Consider the following 24,631-nt stretch of genomic DNA (forward strand, 5'->3'; position numbering starts at 1 on the left):
GCTCCAGGGGAGGACTGGAAGCAGATGGCTTCCAGTCAAAGCAGGATGGCTGAGAGCAGGACGCAAAGGTGCAGCCAGAACCCAAGCACTTTCAAAGGACTTATTTGTCCTCTCTGTCACTCCAGTGAGAAGGGAGCTGTGGCGTGTGCATCCGCACCTATGTAGTTTCTTGGTGAGAATTCTCCAGAAGGGCAAAGGGTAGAAGCAGGACCACTTGTCTAAAGGCTGTCCCAACAGTCAGGGTGAGCATTACAGCTTGGACCAGGTGGTAGCTGTGCAGGGCTAAGGAGACTGGGCCAGAAAAAGGCGCTGAGAGAAGTACAGGGACCCAAAGTATTAGTCCTGAGCCCAACAAAGACCCAAGAAATAGCCCTGTCAGCTGAAGGACCAAGCTTGTTACAGACCTTTGTAAGAAACCTGTTAGTCAACTAGGTGGAGAAGGCAGATGACCAGTCTGTACTAGATGGCAGAGGCCTGCTGGAGCATGCCACGTGACAACCATCAGTCTTCAGGCCACACTGAGGTCACGAGAAGGACTGAAGTCACCAGGGGAAGAAATGTCACCCAGAAGATAATCCAGGTCTGAGCCACAAGACAGGCTAATGTTTAGAGTGGAGGAGAAAAGAGGAACCCAGGCACAGAACAGCTCCAGAGAGCTAGCAGAAAGGAGTGCGCCTGAACACAGGCTACAGGGAGAGAAGTTCAGAGAAGAGGAGCAGGTCAGAGAAGAGGAAGGCTGTGGACCCCTGGACTGTACCACATGAATGGCATCCCGTGGCTGACAAGAGCGGCGAATGGAGTCACGAGAGCAAACTCCCACTCTCACTGCCTCAGGTGCCAAAGGGAGAACAGCATGGCAGACTGGAATGTTCTTTTGGAAAGATTCCTTGTAGGCTGGGTTTGCAGAACAATGGTAGATCACTTGCCTGGCGGGCCCAAGGCTCTGCAACACCATATTTAAAAAAAAAAAATGGGGAGGGGGAGAGCATCTTTGTAGAGGGGGAAGGAAACAGCCAATGATTAGAGAGGAATCAGGGTCAGGCCAGTGCTGCTTAAGAGAATATCACAGGTGGCCAGCCCTAAACGTGTGTACATATGAACAACACTAAATAGATTCAGCAGTGTGTGTGTGTGCGTGTGTGTGTGTGTGTGTAAAAGGTTATGAATTCAAAAGGAAACAGGGGACACAGGAAAGAGTGGAGGGAGCAAAGGGACTTGAAATCTTGTAAACTAATGCATGAAATAAAAAATAAAATCAATTTTGTAATTAAAAAATGATATCCCAATGTAGTTGTCACACAAGGAAGTAATCCAGTAGATAAAGCATCTCCGTGATGAGGACGATAAGGCAAGGGACTCACTGGAGCAATGGCACTGAGCAGGGAAGAGGAAATACAGAGCACCCAAGGGAACGGCTGCCTCCAGCAGGGTATGGGCAAGCTATCAGGACAGAGAGAATGATCCCAGACAATGGCAAGCCAAGCCAAGAGGCAGGGGTGGGGTGGAGCATGAGAAAGGTCTCTAGTGGCATCTCTCTCTTCTCAATGAGAAACACAGGAAGTCCTGTCTGCTGCTGCTGGGAAGTGGGACGTGGGAAAGAGATGAAGGGATAGAGCTGGGAAGAGAGAGAAGGCGGAAGGGCATCAGAATGGAGTGGAGCTAAACCTGGCAGTGTACAGGTGTACTGAGCACCCACCAGTACTGGAATGTTGGGGTTCTGTCCAGTGATACTTGTCTTGTTCATATACACCCCTAGTAGCTAACAACATTCTACAAATGTTGAACAAGTATTTTAGAACAAGAATGATCAGAAACAAAGATACGGCGACTGCAGGGCCTCTATGGCTACCTAGCACCAAGGCCAAAGGGGTCTGGAAGACACTAGAAGGCACTGCCTTCCTCTGCACCAGAGAGAGACAGTTTCCAACCAGTGGAGTCAAAATCAACTTTGCCCATATCGCCTGCAGACACTGTGGCTGCCTCCCTGTTCCTACAGTGGCCAGGGAGGTTGCAGGAGCTAGGATATAGTCACCTCTGGCAAGTCATGCTGGGAAGCAGCCCGCTCTATCAGCCAGGAGTTCATCAAAGAGGCCTCCACACAGTGGCTGCCGGCTAGACCCCAACTCTAACACCTTCATGCATGCCTTTAGAAGGCCTTGAAACCAATATTCTGTACCCCCAGCTCACCACTAAACGAGGCCATAAACAAAACATCTCAGTGGTGAGAGGGAAAATGATTATGATATGATGTAAGACGAGCTGGAGGATGTGAAACGGATTGCCACTGTGGTTACAGCTGTGCCCATCATCTGCTTACAGACAAGTTCTAGAAGGAAGCACAGAAAAATTAAACCTTTCCCTTATGCAAGGGGGAAGAAGGTGGGTGACTCTTCCGTTTTCATTTTAATGCTGCAGTTGCTGTTGCTATTTTGGTTATATAATCAATAAAAATGTAATTTTAAAAATTAATTATTCTTTCACAAGCAGATTGAGTAGCCATGATCAGTGGGGTTTTAGAATTTAGATTTTTATTGGATTTGGAAACTCTGCATATATACATAATGAGACAACTTGGGAATGGAATCCCAAGTCTCCACATAAAATCTATTTATGATCCATATGTACCACATACACATTAGACTGAAAGTAATTTCACATAACATCTTTAATAATTTTGTGCATGAAGTAAAGTTTCATGGTGTAGAGTTTTCCACTTATGATTTCTTGATGTCTGTGTGCAAAAAAAAAAAAAAATCTTCGGAGCACTTCGGATTTTGAATTTTTAGGAGCACTTACCTTATAGTGTAGATGCAGGGAAATGAACAGGGAGACCTCACTAAAAGAGGCAACAAGGGATACAAGCACTTAGGAATGAACATCACTGGAGCTGTGTGTGACCTACATAAAGCCAGTAAACTTTAATAGGGAGTTATAAAAGATTCTTTGACTAAATAGAGAAAATAACTGTTCCCAGCTGGCAAGACTGCATGTTATAAAGATGACAATTTTCCCAAAAGTTAATTTACAAATTTAATTCAATATCACTCAAAAATCTCCAAAGAATTTATTTAAGGAATTAAGCAAAATAATTCTAAAATAATTTTGAAAATAAGCAGATGAGAAAATTAGCTAAAATTCCTGAAAAGGAAAAGAAATGTGAGGGAAGTAGATAAAAATATTACAGAGCAATAATAATCAAGGTACTGGAGAATTGCACAAAAATAGAAATAAGGATCAGAATTTTAAAATCCAGAAATAGACCCAATTATACCAGGAATTTAATGTATTAGAAGTAGCCGTCAACAAAACAATGGGGAGAGGAATTCCTGATTAATAAATTAATTATGCTGGTAGTTTGGAGAAAACATGATTAATTCAGACACACACTGTACAATCACACCCTGAAAAATAAACTCTAGAGGGATAAAGGGTCAAACAGGTGCATCTAATAGCAAAAAACAGAAAAGAAAATTCTCTCTTTTTAAAAGAGTAATATCTTTTTGAGTATCATACTGGCAAAAAGAAAATAAATAAAAAGATGACTGATTCGATACTATCAGAAGTACCAAACTGCTGGGCGTGGCAGTACAGGCCCTGAGTCCCAGCACTCTGCAGGGGCAAGCAGGAGGATCCAAAGTTCAAGGCCAGTCTAGACTACTTAGTGAGAGTCTTTCTCAAAAACTGACTTTGAAAAAAAGAAAACACAAAAGCTTTGTGGAAAAGAAACAAACAACACAGCTAAGATTAAAATAGTCTATGAGAAACATTTGTAGCAAAGTGGCCGCACAGTGTTGCTAACTCTGTAGTGTAAAAAACTCATATGAATGGTTCTTTTCAAAAGGCTTCAAGATGCCACCTGATGAATGGGCTGAACAGAACATCCACCTATGGGGTGACGCGAGGAGGAGAAGGTTCTGTCTCTCGAGAAATCAAACAGGAAATCATTTCACATCTATTACAATAGCCCAAACAGAAAAAGAAGAAAAGAAAAGAAATAAAGAAAGCGAAGCAAAGGTTTGTAATTGAAGCATTGAAGCACTGAATGCAGGTTGAGTTATCTTAAGTCACATCTCACACACACACGCAAATCCAAACGACCCTTTTTGAAAACAACTTGGAGTTACTATTCCAAGGACCAAAATAAAAAGTCTCGACCCAGGTATCTCACTTTTTCTAAGCAAATCATTCATTAGCTAGAAAGGGCTACTTTAAGGAGATGTTTGTCACCGTGTAACTTACAACATCTGAACCTCTCACGAAAGGGGTTAAGAAAATTAGAGAACATCAACTTAATGGCCAATTTATGCAGCCATTGAAATGATAATTACGAAAACTATGTAGCAACAGTGAAAAATGTTTACAGTATAATAAAGAAAGCCGTTAGCCAAAGCTGCAGTTGTGTTTTGATTAAAAACATGCCCATGGACCAAGAACTGGAAGGGAATTTACAGAATGAAAATACAGCCATGGGGTCCGCTCTGTCATTTCCATTCTGGTGGAACTGCATTTTGGGGTGTTCATAGGCGTTCTTCTTTGGCTGTGTAGTCAGCCTCACTGGTGTACTTCGGTGAGCTATAGAAATGCATGCTGGGAGCAGGGGTAGTGGGCAGACCCAGGCCCTTCTCAGCCGGAACTCAGGGCTCAGTGGGGTCCATTCTGCCTGGGGGTTGTGCTTCTTCTGGGATGGCACAGAAGCTCTCGCCACCTCCCTGGAAAAGTTCCCACCTTCAGGACTCAATCTGGAGTTGGTGTCCTCACCTTCCTTCCTATACCTCTGACAACGGCCACCCCAGCCACAAGACTCCCCAATACATTTGCCAGCATTGAGGCCCTTGTTTCCACTCTAATGTGGGACGGGGCAGGGGGGGGTTGTGAAAAGGAAATACTCCATTCATATAACTTTTATTACGGTATATGGCCATAATTTTATAGTTTTTAGTTATTGTCTAAGTTATAAACCGAATTTTGTCACAAGTGCATATGAATAGGATGGAACATAGCAAAGTTTGGTGATATCTGTAGGCTCAGGCACTGGCTGGGAATATTGGAATTCATGTTGCGGCAGGAGACCCCTGTATGGCATCCTGAGATACCTCACCATCTCCACTTGGTCCTGCCTTTGATACCACACAACTCAGCCTTCTCAAAGTCCCAATCGAGCCACCAAACACTTATGAATGAAGCCGTAGTTAACCATGGAGCAGAAGGAACTGGGCTCTACCCTAATCGGGCACCTATAGCCCTAAATGAAAAACAGGCTTAGAACCCAGAGTTTGGCCCAGAGAACCATAGCCAGGGGAGAAGCTTCAAGAAGACAGACCCTTCGGGAACAGTGCAGGAGTCAGAGGGGCAGCAGTTGTGGAGGCTCACTTTCCACCTCTGCCATACACCTGCTGGCTGGTCTGAGGCTGCTGGAGCTGAACAATGGTCGGCATGAGGCGAGAGAATGCCGTACCAGCTCCCCGCAACACTAGTCCATTCAGGATGTAGCCTGAAAGGTCCTCCCACACTCTCAAAAAGAGTAAGGGAAGAAATCTTTATTTGAGAAATAAAATAGCCTACCTCAGAGAAAAGAGACAGCTGGCCCGGTCACCATGGAGACCAAGTCACAGGTAATAGGGAAGGAAGCTCAGAGGTAACGCTGGCCTGTGACCCAGATGCTTCTGAATCTGGAGGTGTGGGTGGAACCCCAACAGATCCTTGCTCGGGGTGGCTTTCGACTTTCTACTTCAGATTGAAATGTCCCAACTCAGTCATCTCCATCCGTCTCTCTCTGCCACGGACACCCCTCATTGCCATTCATTTCCCTTCCTGTTGTGCTAATGGTGTGTGGCTAAGCCACGGCATAAAAAAAGATATAAAATTATACAGCATTATCTTTCCCCTGAGCCTGCACACATGTGCTCTTCTCTTCAGCTCGGCAAGCTCTAAAGAGGGGAACAGTGAACCCTCAGACACATTCCATCATAATCTTATGCCTGACCCTTGCAAGACAATGGATGACAGAGGCCCCAGAGGCCTTGGAAGGAGACAGTCAACACATGCAGCCCTGCCTCTGAACACTATCTGAGTCACTGGTACCAAAGGTTCCACAAATTGATCCATCATTGATAACAGCAACCCATCCCCCTTGTTAAGGCTTTGGAACTGTTAGGAGGGCCAATATTCACAGCCCTTGGGTAGCAGGTTTTTTATACAGGAAAAATAACCCCATCCCTAGGGTCTTACATGATTCTGTAGCTGAAAGAGCCTCTATGGCTATATGCATCCCTCCAGAATGGACTCAGCCACAGGCTATGGCTCAGTGCATGTCTCCCAGCGGTCACTGTGTCTTCCCCATGCCACCCCTGCTCCTGACATGAGTGTCTTCCCAGCACAGCTCCACTGCCCAACCCTAGCCGTCCTCCACACCCCTGTACACGATCAAGGTCACACCCAGGTGGAGTGTCTGCAGGACATGACCAGCCTGACAGGTGGATCCTGCACATAGTGAGCAGTTCATCCATGGGACTTACTTTATGGGATGGTGCGGTGCAGAAAGAGGTAGTGGTCCTCACCCAGCAGGGATGTCGCAGGGAATGAAGAGGTAAAAACAGGAAGAGGGATGAGAGATAGCTCTAATAACCCTAGAAGGAGAGAGAAGCTGTCTACGGTGCCTTCTGGGAATAAAAGAAGGTCTAATACCACTTTAAGGGCCCAGCTTAGCTAGCGGCTCCTCCCTCACCTCTGGAAATGCAAACAGTCACACTTGCCTAACCCCAGGGGGACACAATGCAGCTGGGAATGAAAGTTTAGTGTCCAGACCTAAATCAAACTGCAGGTTTTAAATATGAAATACAGAACACACAGCACCCCCAGTCATGAGTTCACATCATTAACATCTAGTTTCCAGTTACCTCCAAGCCCAGCTCCTTGATTACAGACAATACGGGGGTAAAGAAATGAGCTCAAGCCAGGTGGTGGTAGCGCACTTTTAATCCCAGAACTCAGGAGGCAGAGATAGGCGGATCTCTGTGAGTTTGAGGCCAGCCTGGTCTACAAGAGCTAGTTCCAGGATAGGCTCAAAGCTACACAGAGAAACCTTGTCTCAAGAAGGAAGGAAGGAAGGAAGGAAGGAAGGAAGGAAGGAAGGAAGGAAGGAAGGAAGGAAGGAAGGAAGGAAGGAAGGAAGGAAGGAAGGAAGGAAGGAAGGAAGGAAGGAAGGAAGGAAGGAAGGAAGGAAGGAAGGAAGGAGCTAAATGACACAATGGGAAACAAACGGCTAGATCCAGCAGGTGACAGATTCTACAAGACAACTGACCCAGACAACTGTACAAGAAAGAAGCAGTGGTTTCACCATTACTTCCAGGATGTAGGAAAGGAGGGAGACAGGAGATTGTGCAAGAATCTAGAGATAGTCACTGGTTAAAGTGGTTGCCATGCAAGCAGGAGGACTAGAATTTACAAGTCCTCAGAAGCCACATAACTGTCAGCAGGGTGTGGCAGCCTGTCTCTGACTCCAGTACTCGGAAGGCAGAGATAGTAGATTCCAAGAGCAAGCTGGTTGGTGTGGTGAGACAGCCATCAGGTTTAAGCATCAGGTTTAAGACACCCTGCCTCATTGATTAGATGGAGGAGTGACTGAGAGAGGATCCTGACTCGTGAGCATATGAGTGCATGTACTCACACACGTATTCACACATGTGCAAAACTTGCATATACACACGCATACCAAACACATAGCAATTTTAAAAGAAACACATGAAGAGATTGTTCTAAACCCTTGCCACTCAAAGCCCATTCAACAGCCCAACTGTAATGTCACTTTAGAACTTGCGAGAAGAGAAAATTTCAGGTACCAATCATTGCATACTAGTAGGACCTCCAGGTGATTTGTATGTGTACATGTAGTTCTGACACACATGTGCCTAAATGAGGGGACTCGGGAGCAATAACAACAAAATGTCCTCTGCTGCATCCTAACTGGAACCAATTCCAGTCAAATATGAGTATGAATCGTGTTAGATTAGGCTAAGAAATAATTTTTTGTTGTTTCTAAAAACAGCATTTCTCTGTAGCTTTGGAGCCTGTTCTGGAACTTTCTCTTGTAGACCAGGCTGGCCTCGAAATCACAGAATATGCCTGCCTCTGCCTCCCGAGTGCTGGGATTAAAGGCTGCGCCACCACTGCCAAGCTAATAATTATTATTATGATCTTGACAGTTACGAAAATCTCCAACTGTATCTTCAAGTCTAGTGCCTATTTAGACTCTGGGGTTCTTCCTTAGCCAATCTACGATCTTCAATAGATGTTAGACGCCACACAGTACCAGTCACTATAGGTACCATATTTTACCTACTTATATGTATCCATAATAAAGTTTAATATATAAATTAGGCATATCAAGAGATTAGAAACAACTAACAATAGTAAAACAATTATCACAACAAACTGCAGTAAAGGTTATGTGAATTATTCTCTCACTCTCTTAATAATGTACTCCCCCTTCTTTCAATGATTAGCTAAAACCACAGTATTTATGAATGAAATGTCATGATGTCTGCTATCTATTTTATAATTCAAAAGCAAAGTAGATGGAGCAGACATATGGCAAAAATGTTAACAACTGTTAAATACAGATGATGGGTATGTGGACATACACTAAAGAGGTTAGTGCCTCAATTTTAAACAACTGGGACAAGAGGAACCTCAGAAGCGATTTTGGAGACTCTGCATGTACATAACGAGATATCTTGTAGCAAAACAAAATCCATATATGTTTCATGAAGACAATATACATGCCACACGGTCTGAAGAAATTTTTATTCTTTTTAACAATTCTGTGCCTCCACAGCAGGAATTTTCTGCTTGGGGTGTCATTAGGATCTAAGAATCTTCAGATCTTGGAGCATCTCAGATTTCAGATCTCTGTATTAGGATGCTCCGTCTTTACTAGCCAAACTGTTTCTCCAACTGCATGAAAATGTTTCATGATGAAAACTGGGAGTAAAGGGACTAGAGATGGCTCAGCAGTCAAGAGCATGAACTGCTTCTGAAGAGAGCCTGAGTTCAAATCCCCCCATGTCAGATGGCTCACAACGGCCTATAACTCCACTTCCTCAGGAATCCAACTCCTCTGGCCTCTAGGGCACCTATACTCATGTATGTATACTTAAACCCAGACACAGACACATAATTTAAATAATAAAAATGACTCTTTCAAACTTAGAAGCAAAAGAAAGGAATATTCTATTCATTAGACATAGTATCACATGAGTAGGCCTTAGCACTACTTAGTACTTAGTACTACTTGGGACTTAGTACATCCCACACATGACAAGGATCTGACTCAGCAAGAAGAGAGGCACATGCCCCTTCCCTGCTCTTCATTGTCCCATCAGACAGTTTTGTTACCCTGTTTTAGAGAGAAGACAACTGGGCTTTCTAATGGGGACATCTCCCATTGCTCCACTAGACCCAGCTGTTAAGAGATGTGATTAGGGCAGTAGCAATGGCAGCTCATTGATTCCATGTGCAGCTGATGAGAAGCCCTGCCTAAACTCTCTTCTGGACGCCCAGATGCAGCAGTCTGGGTAATGAGGCTTGTCCTGAACGCATGCCTTTCTAAACACGCTAAGATCCACCTCAGCATGTTATCTCTAGACTTAACTGACCTTTAAAAGACCCAACCAATTTTCCCTTCTTAGCCTCTGCTCATTTCTTCTTGATATGCTGCCCTTTCCAATTCCCCACCCCGCACCCATCTGGATGCTCTCGCGGGGCATTCTCAGTCTATCATGAGAAGATGGACTATTAAATGCTCTCACTCGCTGCTGTTGAGCCCTTGGCCCTGAGAATGGACCTATCTGTTCTTATCTGGCTCAGAGGGGATGCCCAGAGTATTCTAAGGGAACAGTCCTCCGCTCGCTCACACAGTTGCCCTCACTGAACCCCCTCCCTGCCATCCTCAATGGATGACTTCAATCCGCATGCTGCACTTGGCATTCTCTGCTTTCCCTCCTGGGATCACAAAGCTGCATGTTTGGGGCTGGAGAGACAGCTCAGTGGTTAAGAGCACTGACTGCTCTTCGAGAGGACCTGGGTTCGATGCTCAGCACCCACATGGCAGCTCACAACTGTCTGTAATTCCAAGATCTGACACTCACACACAGACATAAATGCAGGCATAACACCAATGAACAGAAAAATGTTTAAAAAAATCATTCTTTTTAAAAAGCTGCATGTTTAATGTGCACCAAGAAAGGGAGTGAGGAGCCTGGTGACAATAAGGAAGACAAGAACAGGAGATCTCACCTCCTCCTACCCCACGCTGCACGCTCCATGTCCCAGCCTCAGCTGCCCTACTTGGCTCCCTCTGAGCCTGCATCTTACTCAATCCTGGCTGTGCTGACAGTCTCACAGAAGGTTCAACCTATTCATGGGCCCTGACCTGGATCCAGTAGACACCCACAAAGCTGAACTCTACTTCTGCCCATGACCTCAACCCAGGAGTGAAGGAGGTGCTAAGGCTGTTGTAGGAAAAAGTACCAAAGGTTGAATGAAGGACTCGTGACCCCGCACCCTGTCATATCCATGCACTCAGCCAGCCTCCAGCATTCCTGGAAGGCACCAGCTCTCAGTCTCACTTTACAGGCTGAAAAATGAAGGCCACAAGGAAAGGAGGGTAATGCAAGACAGACAGGGACACACAGAAGGAGAGGTCAGAGACCAGCGTGCATGGTCTTCTCTCTGCTGGCAATGTGAGATGCTCTCAAATCTGGCCCTCACATGAACTAGGGAAAACTGTGAGGAGCTGGATGATGACGAAATATGAGGGACAAAGGAGGGAGGGAGGGAGGGAGGGAGGGAGGGAGGGAGGGAGGGAGGGAGGAATGGCATCATATGTTTACATATGCAGGTGTGCATGTGAGTGTGCATTCGTGCCTGTGCACAGGAAGGTCAGAAGTCAACATCTTATGTTTTCTTCAACCTCTTTCTATCTTGTTTTTTGAGATATGGTCTCTCACTCAGCCTGAAGCCCATCAATTTTGCTAGGATGGTTGTCCAGAGGGCTCCAGGTATCTCCTGCCTCTGTCTCCCCAGAGCTAAGATTACATAAATGCACTACCACATTTTGCTTTTTACGTCATTTCAGGGGATCCAAACTCAGGTCCTCGTGCTTATACAGCAAGCGCTTTACCAACTAGCTGTCTCCCCAGTCCCTGTGATAATTAATTTTATGTCTCAATTTGGCAAAGCTACCATGGCCAGTAGTTTGGTCAAACACTACAGATGGTCCTCCATTTATAATGGTTTGGGCTTACAATTTGTCAACTTTGAATTCTGGACCTGGCTCTTTTCCCAGGCTAATGGTGGGTGGTCCATCCTCTCTTGAAACACGAGGCACCTGCAGTGAACTTCAGATCCCAGTCGGCATGATCACCAGGGTGAACAACCAGTGCACACTACGCTGCCAGGCTAGGATGACTGATGGGGCAAGAGTGTTAAACTCGTTCTCCACTTACACTGCTTTCAATTTACGCTGAGTTTATCTGGAAGAAGCCCACCACAAGTCAAGAAGCACTGTAACCTGGGAGCTGCTATGATGGGATTTTCAGATGGGATTAACATTGAAACCAATAGAACTCAAGAAAGCAGATTATCTTCCATGCTGTGGGTGGGTCTCTTATCAAATCAGCTAGAGGATTTAGGAGAAAAGCAGAGGGAATTCTGCCCCCAGGGCTGCTTGCTGATTTCCCGTGTCTGCCCAATCAACCCTACTAGGCCTCCAATTTGTTGGCCTCTCTCCGGGACTGCTCTGCCAGCACCCCAGCCTTGCAACCACGGAAGTTCATACCTTAAAACCAGCCAACTAATCAGTCGGTTCATCTCAACACATTTCTTCTCCTTCTTCCTTCCTCTCTCTCGCTCTCTCTTCCTCCTCTTACTCTCTCTCTCTCTCCCTCCCCCTATCTGCAATGCATGTGCTCATTCTTTCTACTAGTCAGGAGCAGAGATGCTGAGAAGCAGCCTGCTTTGAGGTGTGTCCCATAAATCTTTCTTTTATTTCTCTTAAAGTGACCTAGCCAGGCCTTGATCCCAGCTTTATGATTGTGTAAAACTCAAAGAACAGAGATGTAGGTGAATTAGCAGAGGATTTTTAGTCCCCAGTGCCTACCTCTCATTCTCAAGCCCTAGAATAGAGCATCATCCACCCCAGAGGCTCCAAAGACTGAGGCAGGAGTAGGAGAAGGGTTTTTTTTTTAGGTTGGGGGCTTCTTGGTCAGTCTCCTCATGCTGAGGGAGGAAACACTGGCTCTCAGAATCAACAGGATTTGAGCCTTTCAGCACAATCCTCCCTAGGGCCAGAACCCAGTCATCGTGCCCCCCCCCATCAGGGTCAGAACACAATCCTCCCTAGGGCCAGAACACAGTCCTCCCTAGGGCCAGAACACAGTCCTCCCTGGGGCCAGAACACAGTCCTCGATAGGGCCAGAACACAATGCTCCCTAGGGCCAGAACACAGTCTTCCCTAGGGCCAGAATCCAATTCCTCTGGGGACTCAGAAAGGGGACCACAGGTCACTTCAGCTCCTCTTCGCCCAGGCATGTTCTCTACTTTGTGTTCTTCACAACAGTTCTTCAAAGTAGGCAACGGTGTCCCCATTTTACAGGGAAGGGACCTGAGGCTCATGGAGCTAAAATCTCAGAAAAAGACACCCACAAAGAAGCACTGTAAGTTTCAGAGTGTGCACCCCCATATCCTAGCTCAGGTCACCCTATCGTAACTGGAGAAGAGGGAGCATTTCAAGTCCACTCTACATTTGGGAACTCTTCCTCCAATGTCTCAACCACAGACAATGATGTCTTTACCTGATGTGGGGTGCAGAGAAGAGGAAACGCCTAAGTGTGGCTTCCCAGCAGACTGTAGGCATATCTGCACACAAACAAAGGACTGGCCAGCCTCCTCCAAGCATAACAGAAATCCTGGTTTTGCGGCCCTGACTTTAGTTCTCGCACTAGAACCCCATGGCCCAGCTAACTGCTGTCTGTCCCTGGCGTCCCTGGTCAGTGGATGCTAATGAACCTTGGTGATTGGTCTAGGATCTTTCAAGCTAAGGCCATGGGAAAGACCCTGTTTTTCCACGCCTCTCTCACTACTTTGAAACCATCCCTAATTATAGCATTCCCTAGAGAGAGAATAAACTATCTTAAAAAACTGAAGAGTATAAATCAGTGGTCACCTGAGCTAAGAAACCAGGTCTCCACGCTGCTACAGCCTCCTGTATTGGGCACAGCCCCCTACCACTTACTTGCTCTCCTATCCCTGCAACTCGTTTCAAGAAGGCACCAGTTGGAGCTGGGAAGCTGGGAAAAAGAGAGGGAAAGAGAGGGGTTAAAGAGATCCAACCCAGCCTGAAAAATGAGGGTCTCCCCCGAAACACAAACCCAAAGATTATGAAAGGCAAGTCAATATGAAGACACATAAGGCCCCTAAAACTACAAGTTCTAGAGAGAGAGGCAGGGAACCATGTCATTCGGAACTCGTGATGAATCAGGAGCTCTAGGCCTGCTTGAGGCGATGAGCGCGCTTGGTGCTGTCCGAGGTGCTGACCTGCCTCATTCACAGTGCGCTCACACACAAAGGGCTGAGAACTGAGGGCTACCCAGTCTTTTTTACTTTTATTTCTTTATTCTTAACCTGGTTTGTTTTGGAGTTTTGTGGGATTTTTTTAGGTATAATTGGCATATTAAAACTCATGTGATCAATTCATACAATTGTGTGGCTTTCAGCATAGGACATAGCACATAATTCGTGTTATCATCACCACTGCCTGAGTGATAAACACGTCTACTGCTTCCAAAATTGCCCTTGTGTCCCCAAATGATAACCGGTATTAGCAAGGATCTGGAGGAAGGGAGATTTTGCACACCACTTTTGCACACCACTGACTGGGTTGTAAATTGGTGCAGCCACTGCAGGAATAACATGGAGCATCCTTTAAACCCTAAAAATAGAACTAACATATAATTCAGCAATTCCACTTCTGGAGAGCCAAAGGGACTGAAATTGGTGTTTTAGCTCCCATGTTTATTGCAGTACTATTCAGAATGGCTGAGACATTCCAACAACCTAAGAGTCCATCAACGAATGAATAATGAAAATGTAGTCCACATATACATAATGAAGCATTATTTAGCCTTTTAAAGGAGGGAATCTTGCCATGTCCTGAACTGTGGATGGTCTAGAGAAGAATATGTTTGAAGACAGACAGACACAGAGGAACAAGCACTGTGTGGTCTCACTTTCATGTGGAACCTAAAGAAGGCAAACTTGTAGGAACAGAGACTGGAACACGGCCAAGGACTGTGGTGGAGGCTCGGGGAGATTTCAGTCTAGGGTACAAACTTTCTATTTAAATGTGTTCTCAAGACCTCATGCACAGCCCAGCGACTATGTTCAGTAATACTCTATTTGCATATAGAATTACACATGTTCTCACAAATATATATATGAGGTGATAGATATGCTAATCACCCTGCCTGCGGCAATCACTTCACAAGTACATGTGTATTGAGCATGTACTTATTACATGTACATATTACACATTTTAAATATGTGCTTCTTGTGGAACAAGGAGGTAAACCCAGAGCAAACAAGGTAAGTGCTTCACCACTGAGTTAAATCTACAAACCCTTTTTATTGTAAGACAGGGTCATTGCCCAAGCTGTTCTCAAATGTATATTTCTCCTGCTTCTGCTTCCTGAATAGCTGGAAGTATGAGCATGTGCCATCATGACCAAAGAACACATACATTGTTACCCATCAATTATAAGTAATAAAGCTACATGAAAGAAACGCTTGGCACTGTAGCAAATACCCATAATCCTAGAACCCAAGAGGCAGAAGCAGGAGAACTGAGAGCTTGAGCTCAACCCCCGGTGTCTGCAGCAATCCTCTGTTCTCAGGGAAAACACAGGTCATGGGCGTAGCTTGGGGGCAGAGCACTGTTCTGGCACATACAAAGCCTGGGTTCCCCAGTACTGAAAAATAAGGTCATTTTTAGTGCCCCTTTCATTTTTCAGTACTGTGTGTGTGTGTGTGTGTGTGTAAGAGAGAGAGAGAGAGAGAGAGGGAGAGAGAGAGAGAGAGAACAAGAGAGAGAGAGAGAGAACAAGAGAGACAGACAGACAGACAGACAGACAGAGATAGAGAACTTTATATAGACCTATCCTTTGAACACATTCACAAGTCTACCATCTTTCCCTGGACCACACTCCCTGTATTCTAATTCAGTTTCATTTGGGGAAAAAAAGATTTACTTCCACATACAACTCTCTGGCCACAGCTCGACACCGAGGAAAGTGAGGGTAGGAACTCAAAGCAGGAACCAGGAGGCAGGAACTGAAGCAGAGGCATTGGAGGAACACTGCTTGCTGGCTTGTTCAGCCTGATTCTTCACACAACTCAGGGCCACCTGCCCAGGGGTGGCACTGCCCAACTGGGCTTGGCCCTCCTATATCAATCATTAATCAAAAAAATGTCCTCAAACACTTGCCTACAGGAAATCTAATGGAGAAATTTTCTCAGTTGAGATTCGTTTTTTCCAAATCACCCTGGCTTGTGTCAAGTGATCAAAAATGCTATGAGCATAGCCTATATATAACCTTCTACCCTTTGAATCATGTTCCATACCCCATCTCCTCTCAGGACCACCATTCTTTCTTCCCATTCCTGGCCACCTTCTCAGCAAGAATTCTACCTTTCAGTCTTCCAGGACCCTGGTCCATTCCAGCACCCTGCCTCTTTCCTCCTCTAAGCCACTCCACCTGGACACTTACTTCCCAGCCTGCCCTGCCAGAACGGCTTCTCTACCTTTGTGGACACATAACTTAAGCCCTCCTCCAAGTGTTCAACTACGTACCTCTTCCATTCCAAGAATGTGAAATGAAGCCCTGATCCTTGGCCAAAACCCCAAAGCCACTTCCAGAATCTGTTAATATATGATTGAAATCCACCATGACTGCTGCACAGCATCCTGGCATGTGGACGGGAAGGGCCACCTTTGCCTAAAGGAACTGGCAGAAGCCCTATGCTCCTGGCCTGAGTGGTCTTTGGTGACCGCTTCAGTGGGAATGTGCTCTACATGGTAGCAGGGATCAAAAGGAAAGTGTGTCGTGCAGCAAAAGGAGGATGAAGGAGGTCCAACTGAAAGTGTATGAAGCACACCAGTTGGAGGGTCTCTAAGAGCACAGTCACTCTGTTATTTATGATGAGAAGTTGTCAATGTCAGCAGAAAGATGATCTAGTAAATGGTAGATTTAGGAGAGCTTGTCTCGGCTCCTGGGATTTATAAAGTCGCAGCAGAGATAAGGGGATAGGAAGCTTACAGAGTATTAATGTTTTGAGACCACAAGAGTAAGGTGAGTCCTGAACACAGTTTGAATTGAGCAGAGTGAAAACAGGATCCAGATGAGACTAGATCCTAGGGCCCCATTCTCAGCCACCCAGGAAGGGGCCCCTCCTCACACTAATGACAAAATCATCAACAAAAGCACAGCAGGCCAAGCCACCTAGCAACACTCCTTTTAAGATCCATCCTTCAGGAAGAGCCAAAAATGGGGACACGCACAAAAAGGGATGACTGAGGCTGGGCACATTGATCAGTGGTAGAGAGCATTCAGTGTGCTCCAGGCCCTGGGTCCCATATTCAGCACCATAAGAAAACAATGAATATACTCAATATGTCTTGTATAAAATTCTTAAATAAATAAATGTAAAGATGAGAGAGAGACAGACAGACAGACAGACAGTGAAGAGCAGAGGCTACATGCTGGGAGTCCTGGGCAGGGCACTTGTTCCCTGGGTTTCCAACAGGCACATTCACCTTTCCTCCAGAGTAAAGACCTGAAGGGTGACACCACCTCATCTGCTCTTCCAAGCAGTATCCTCATCTAGAAGAAACCCAAAGCCAGCCATGTGACATCCAGCCTCTATGGTTACCACCATTTATGAGCCACCGAAAATAAGTCCAGTAAGTTTCAAATGGAATTAATAACCTTCCTTCTAAATTGCAGTTAGATAAAAGATTGCACTGAAGTCCCTCTTCCTCTGTAGCCCCTTGTTAGGAGTCTATCCTGTGACAGTTATTGAAGCCAGACCTTCCATGAGCCCAGCCTCTGGAGCCCTATTCTTGCCCTTCCTCCCACACATACCACCTGCAGGCATCTAGGGCAGACAACGGCCTTCCATTTGTCCACATCACCCTCACAACTAGATGTACCCAAATTTATGCTACCCCTCAAATCCACGTTCCCTTGCTTGAGTCCACTTTCCAGGGCATGTATGAGCCCCATGAGCAGCACAGATAGCAATCATGTCTATTGCTTCCACGGCTGGAACCCAGAGGTCAGGCAGTATTCCCTGCCCAACTTTATCCTGACCCAGAACAACTTCAGAGCAGTTGCCCTGAGCCTAGATCCCCCAGCCAGACATGTGACCACTAGGCAGAGTACAATACCCCAAGTCAGTCCCCACGATGCCATGCTCCCAGTAGACCAAACTCTAAAAGGCTTCTTAGGACAGAGCCACACTGCGGTTGTTTATATCCAGAGCCATGGTGCTCCCCAGCTTTAGGGAAAACATTAATCAGATTTCAACAGTGTAGCTGACGGTTCTAATGTGCCCTAGATCCCAAAGACCCTAATCACAGCTTTGTGCCTCAGCCTACTGGTGCCTTTGCTAAAAACTCATGCCATGCGGGGCCATGGCGTAAGCAAGTGTAGTCTCCTGGCTTCACACTGCCCTCGAGTGTGGTTTGTGCAGAATGATGGAAACTCCAGAAGTGGTGGCTACTCTCCTAAGACCCAGCCAGACTCGCCAGAAATCCTTCTGTCGTCTTGCTCAGAGATGCCGTGTGAACCCCAGGCTGCTGGAGACTGAAATGTCCCCACATTTATTTTTGGAACTTCCAAAAAAGCCAAAGTCAAAGAAATTTACAACTTGGCCGTCTCTGCTCAGTAATAACTGTTATCTCCAAGCTCAGATCTCCAGACCAGACAGCAGAGGGTACAGGAAGGTGAGTGTGATAGATTTCCAGCCACTCCATCTCAAAGGGCCTCGTGGGGCACAGTGGAGGAAGATGTGGCCAAGAGGAACAGGAGGGTAGGCGGAAAAGAGGGAGGTGATCACCTCCCCTACTAGCCAGGAAACCAAGGCATCAGCCATCACACCCTAGTCCATGGAGGTATTATCCCCCTTTTTGCAAACAGGAAGCCAGGGCTGAGAGATACAAATAAACACCTTAGGGTTGGGCGGTGGTGGTGCACGCCTTTAATCCCAGCACTCGGGAGGCAGAGGCAGGTGGATCTCTGTGAGTTTGAGGCCAGCCTGGTCTGCAAGATCTAGTTCCAGGACAGGCTCCCACAGATAAACACCTTGAAAGGACCGGGTAAAGAGCTCAGTCACTAAAGTAGTTGCTGTGCCAGTATGAGCCCCCAAGGGCTGGCCTAGTGAGATGGCCACCTGGGTAAGGGTACCTGCAGCCAAGCCTCACAACCTGACTTCAACCCCTAAGACACACATAACGGCAGGAGAGAACCAACTCCCATAAGTTTTCCTCTGACCTCACACACACACAAAAATGAACTAAAAATAATAAAAGACCTGAGTTCGGACCCTAAGCACTCATGGTAACTATGGTGGTACAAGCCTGTAATCCCAGCTGACCAGCCAGACTAAAAAAAAAAAAAAAAAAAAAAAAAAAAAATTGTGAGCTCCAGGGTCAGTGAGAGACATGTCTCGAAAAACAGAGTAGAGAACAATAGACAGAGCCACCCAGCATCAACATCTGGCCTCTACACACATGTACATGTAAGTGTGTGTCTGAATACACACACACACACACACACACACACCATATACGACTAAAAAGAAATGTCCTTGAAATCAATGTCACTGAGTGCACTCCAGCTGTCTCTTGTCCTATTCTTCCCACTGCTTTACCCAGCTTCCAGCAGGCAGCCAGAAGACCCAAACGGGACAGCAGGTAACTGCCACACACATGCTTGCTCCTATAATATTCCATCATGTTACAAATGTAGCCCCATGACAATATGTCACTCCCTCCAAGTCCATGGATATGAGTGTCTCCCATCTGGGCCTCCAGCCAGGCAACAGAAACACCTAGACTACCATGCCAGATTTCACACCCAAAGAAGCTGTTTCTGACTTCAAGAACACAGGCTCCTGAATGGGGACAAACAGAGATACGCCACACTCCTTCTATCCATCCATCAACCTGATCTTGGAATTTGGAAGCTAAAACAAAACTCCGCTGACAACCCCCTGCCTGAAGCCACTGGCTTTGAAACTTCGGGGTACATGGTTCCAAAGGTTATCTGCATGAGTCAAGCCCGGATGCCCACCCCCATCAGCAAAACTGGGGATCCCACTTCTCCCTCAGGGCTGGGCCCTGTTTCCCAGCACTTGTAATTTGTGCAAAGTGCCTTGTGGCTGGGTGCCACCACACAGGCCCTTTCTGCTGAGCAAGCGCTTCCGCAAAGTTCAGACCGCCTTGGCTATTGCAAAGTTAAATGTGGGTGGAAACAAAGCGAGCCTATCTCCAAATGTTTCCAGATGGCTTAGCTCCTTCAGGCTCAGACGACATCAGAGTCATTTCATTTTCAAAGCAGAAAGTCCCTCAACCTGGAGAGATGGCTGTCTGTGGTGAGGCTTAAGTGGAGCCTGGGAAAATGAGCTCCAGTTGGAAACCCCACACTAAACACCCTAAAAAAGGACCTCTGGTCCCTTTCTCTGCAAGAGCTAACGACAAGAGGACTCATTATACACCCCCTAAGCAAGCGCATCCTTCATTAGTCACTGTGGGGAATCTGGGGTGCTTCCCTTTCCCTCCCGAGCTGCTCCAACTCATGGTGTTCCTCCTGGATCTGTAGAGGCCTTTGTTCCACTCCCCACAGACCAGCCACAGAGAGTTAGATGGCCTTGCAAGGAGCAGATGGATGGAGAGAGGTTCGGAGGAAGATTCCAATCTGAGCTCCTTTACCTACCAGCCCTGCAATGTGAGCAAAATGTTCCACTTTCTGGAAAGCACCATAGATTGCATATTACCAGGTAATTAGCAAAGCTAAGCCCTTTGTAAACTGCGCCATGCCCATAGGTGCCACCCACCTAGTCTGTGCTGAAGAGAACACCTGTACTAGGAGATGTCACAGACAAATCCCAGGGGTTGTGTTCATGGTAGCCCACCCAAGGAAAAAGCGGCAGCAGGAACAGCAAAGCAGATCTTTATGACATCAGACTCAGAGGCACTTTCTCCAGGGTCATGTGAGCTACAGGGCAGAGCTCACACAGCCATTAGGAGACTCAAGCCCCAGCCCCAAGCTCAGCGGCAGCATCTGCTTCAGGGCTGAGTGGAGACAAGCAACTCAAGGCAGAGAAGTTGCTCTGGGCTTGAAGGGAGGAGAAAGAGGAGCCCAAAGGACAGGCACATCCTCGAGTGGGATGCAGTAGAAGGGCACCACTAGCTGGGACTTGGCAGGCTCTGATTAACTTCCTGGCCATTAATGATGACCATAATAATTGTAGCAGCTACCATTCCCTAGGGCTGACCATACCAAGTCCCTTGCAGGCATCTTCTTGGGTCATCGTCACCACAATCCTGAGATTTTAACAGCTGAGGAGACAAAGGCTGTGAGAGACATGACTTATCCAGGTCACTTAAATACTAGCTCACGGGCTAAGAAATGGAGGCCTATACCTCTGGCTTTGCCAGGCCATCTCCTGGGTTCACAAGCTAAGCACAGAGGACAACTGTGAGCTGAATGGGGTACTCTCTAGACTCAGGTCCCTTCCACATCTCTTTCAGCGTGACACAGAAGCAGGAAGAGCAACCTTTCCAGAAGTTCCCCTCTGATACGACCTTGATTCAAGATGCAGCCGAGTCCCTGGGCTTGCTTATCAGTCACCAAATCTCCTGCAATCCCAGCCTGCGGTCCAGATTCCAGGTTCCAGAAGTTCAGTGCCAAATCCCAGGAAATCCATGGGGAAAGAATGGCTGTCTCCCCATCAGGAAGGCCAGAAGAAGGCTGCAGCTCCAGCTAGAACATGCCAAAAACACTTGAGTGTTCTTAGCCCACTGATGGGCGCTCCTAGTCGCCGGCTCTGTGATGGACAGCTAGGCCTGCCAGCGCTTGTTGTTTCTGCTAAACTCAGAGCTATTACAACAAAACCGCTAGACTTCTTGCAAACAATTTTCCCCTTTGCAATTTCATAAATTAATTCCCTCCTTTCGAGCTGACTGGCTTCCTGCTAATCTAACCACTAACCTATCGCCATCCGTAAACTAAATGATCTGGAAACAGTCTCCCATCTAAGCCTAACGCACTAAAATTACTTTTTGGGATTTCTGCTTTATCTTTGCTAAGTTCGGCTTCCTCTGCCTCCTCCAACGTGGAAGGCATCTGGATCTTCCCTCTTGAGACTCTGAAGCAAGAGGCGGGGCTGACTGCCTTCAACTAGTGTTGAGGGCATGCGTTTCTAAGGGGACTCCTTAGCCAAACACAAAAGACATCAGCTATGATATCAGAAGACAATGGTGGGTGATGACTCAGTGCCCATCTCAGGGGCTCCTGTCAGGTAGCATCTGCCTTTCTAATACCCAGAGTAAACACTTCCTGGAATACCCAGCCAGAAGAAATTGAAAAGAATTGCTAACCTAGCCCAAAAATGGCAATGGAAGCTTCAGGCATTCTGAGGACACATTTTCTGCTGTGTTTGGGCAACCTTGACAAGTATTCCCAAGAAGGAAAGGGTAAGTGGGTTGCAAGGAATACCCAAGACAGAGTAGAAACAAGTCATTTTCAGAACCATTATGAGACTAACCTTGACTCTTTGCCCAATGATTCTCTCGCTCCAATATTGTCACATAAGTTCCAGCTGTCCTGGATCTCCACACTGAGCTTGGAATGCGGGGCTATCATTCTAGACCCACGCCTAGTGTCCTAGTACCTACTACAGAAGCATTAGGAAACCTATACAAGTGTTGAGCCCAGAACCCCACTGCTAAGTCACCAAGCCCCTTGGAATTATTAATCAATTATAGAATCATGGGCTCCTCCCTCTGCTTGGGCCTGCAGTCCAGACTCTATTCCACCTGCCCTGCCCAGATCGGTCACCAGCATCTTATCTGTTGTGACTTCCTGCCTCTATCAAGCAGCAGGGCCCTGAGCAAGTCACATTAAGCCTCCCCAGTTGTGGGGAAAAATAAAGAGCAATGCCTAGAAGCACTTAGCACATTGGCTGGTGGGGACTCCAGAAAGCAAAGGCCAGACTTGCCCTCCCACCCATCCCAGCACAGCCTTGGCACATCCACACATCCTAGCCAGTACTCCCTGAGCCCAGGTAGCTACGCCTACCCAGGCCAGGGTGGCAGAAGCCATGCAGAGGGGTCAGGAGCATGGGTCCTATGGCCCAGAAGTGGGGTGAGGACTGTTCCTCTAAGGAGTCTGAGTTTAGGCAGCTCTTTAGAACCGACACAACCTCTGACTCGTACAGCGAACTGGATTTTTTGCCGAGCTGGCCATAGTCATGTTTTTTTATTACTTAGTATGTTACCTACCTGATCTGCTTCCTACCCCACAATATGCACCCTTCTGCCTCTGCTAACCTATCTCACTATACATCCACTCATGTACCGCTTCATCCAACTGTCCTCCCACCCAGCAATTCATACCCTATGTATTTTCTTTAGCCACCCACATATATCTCCCTGCAATCATGTAGCCATATATATATGCATGTAAATGTATGTGTGTGTGTATCCCAACTATCTTCCATCCATTTATTCATGCCTTTCCTCTCTAATCCAGCCTCCCAGGCAGTCACCCCCACCCTCCAGCTCTCTCCCACTCCTACCCCTAACAGTCACTCATCTGCACATCCCTCCTGGGTGCCCATCCCTCCCACCTCTGAGGAAGGTTCGCTATACTCCAGTCAACACCCTTGTGCCCTGCTCAGGACTCGGCCCAGGTCTGCAGAGCTGTCCCTTTAGCCCGTTCTCATTCTTTCATCCCAGACACCAACCCTACAACTCCCTTCGGTTGCCAGGGCTGTCCCTCCAGCCTGGCTCCTGCCTGCTGGGTCACCTTACCCACAAGCCCGCATCTCCACCCCTAACAGAGTGACTGGGTACCAACGGGTCAAGTTATGAATGACCCAAGGAGGAAGCACTTGTAAAGTAATGATATGCACGTGTGGTGGTGTTTTCAATTGTCTACAACTATATCTTATCTTCTGAAAGTAGATTCTCCACACAATCGCTTTTCCTGAGGGCCCCTGTGGCATTCTCACCTCTGCCAGAAGAAGGAAGTATAGATAGGTAGGGAGCAGTGGGGGCCTTTACCCCACTATCTTAGCTGTTGCTCCTGGGGAAGCTATGGGGGCTTTCCCAGCTCTCATTAGAAGATCAGCATCCAAGGACCTTCTCCTAGTTAAGTCCTTCTGCTCCCACAGCCTGGGCTTTGCTGGCAGAAAGAAAAGTTCCAGGTGCTTAAGTACCATAGCCCACTGGTGTCGGCTCCTCAGAAACATGAGACTAGACAGCCATGGCCTACAAACCGTCCCAGTGGCAGAGGTAAGGTTGTCAGCCTTAATGGTTACTAAGGGCATAGGGATCCCTTGAGAGACCCCCCTCAGGTCCTTTTAAAGGCCTCAGCTTCTCCTAATAGCCCCAACCCTTGCAGCACTTCAGCCTGGCTGCCTCCCATATACCAGGGAGACAGCTTTTCATAGCTCTTTCAACAGATCTGACCGCTCTTTGCAGATATCACTTTGTGCTTTGTCACGAAGCAGGGGCCGGGTTTCCCAGAGTCAGTGAGATCTTCAAGATGGCTGAGGCACGGAATGGGGCTTTCGGCACAAGGATGCATGGAAGGTGGGTACGTCTCTGGTGCTCGGTGAGGAAAGAAACAGAGCTGGGCCTAGGAATTGCATCCTCCCTGGCTCCCTTCTGCATATTACATCAGACATGGGCGTGGTCATCTCCATCACACAGCAGCCATGCTAGTACTTCCCACAATCCATGCTGGCCTTTGCTCCAATAGCTCCACCTTCTTGGGCTCGTCCACACCAGGTGCCTGTGTATGCTGATGGCTAGGTATGGGGTTCAGATTCCTGCCTCCCGCCATGAAAACTCAACTTTTGACATTCTAGGGATAATCTGGGGGCTGGAATGTTGCAAGGAGTGGCCTGCTTGTTTTTCCCGGCTGCCCAGAACCAAAATAATCACACAGAAACCATATTCATTAAAAACACTGCTTGGCCCATTAGCTCTAGCTCCTTACCGGCTAACTCTTATATTAATTTAACCTATTTCTATTCATCTGTATATCGCCATGTGACAGCGGCTTACTGGGTAAAATTCCCAGCATCTGTCTCCAGTAGATCCATGGTGTCTCTCTCTGGCTCCGCCCTTCTTTCTCCCAGCATTCAGTTCTGTCTTCCCTGCATACCTAAGTTCTGCCCTATCAACAGGCCAAGGCGGTTTCTTTATTCATTAATGGTAAAGACAGCACACAGAGGGGACTCCCACATCACTGGAAGGTAAGAGAACAAGCCCTGTCTGGGGTGCATC

At 46.9% G+C, this 24,631-nt stretch overlaps 1 protein-coding gene across 4 annotated transcripts in view; it reads right to left on the reverse strand.

Moving 5' to 3' along the window:
• Grid1 (glutamate ionotropic receptor delta type subunit 1) overlaps positions 1-24,631 on the reverse strand; it is a 725,743-nt gene that overhangs the window by 660,712 nt on the left and 40,400 nt on the right. Inside the window, exon 1 of one of the 4 annotated variants that reach the window (XM_050140755.1) lies at positions 20,921-21,139. The exons of 2 other annotated variants lie outside the window; for them this stretch is intronic. The gene's annotated coding sequence lies outside the window, so the exon portion shown is untranslated. Of the gene's footprint in view, positions 1-2,796; positions 2,816-20,920; positions 21,140-24,631 lie in introns of those variants that run through there. One more of the 4 variants, XM_050140756.1, reaches the window with a different exon arrangement.

The sequence above is a fragment of the Alexandromys fortis genome, unplaced genomic scaffold (assembly GCF_014885135.2).
Source record: "Alexandromys fortis isolate MF-2015 unplaced genomic scaffold, M_Fortis_MF-2015_v1.1 scaffold_46, whole genome shotgun sequence".
Classification (NCBI taxonomy): Eukaryota; Metazoa; Chordata; class Mammalia; order Rodentia; family Cricetidae; genus Alexandromys; species Alexandromys fortis.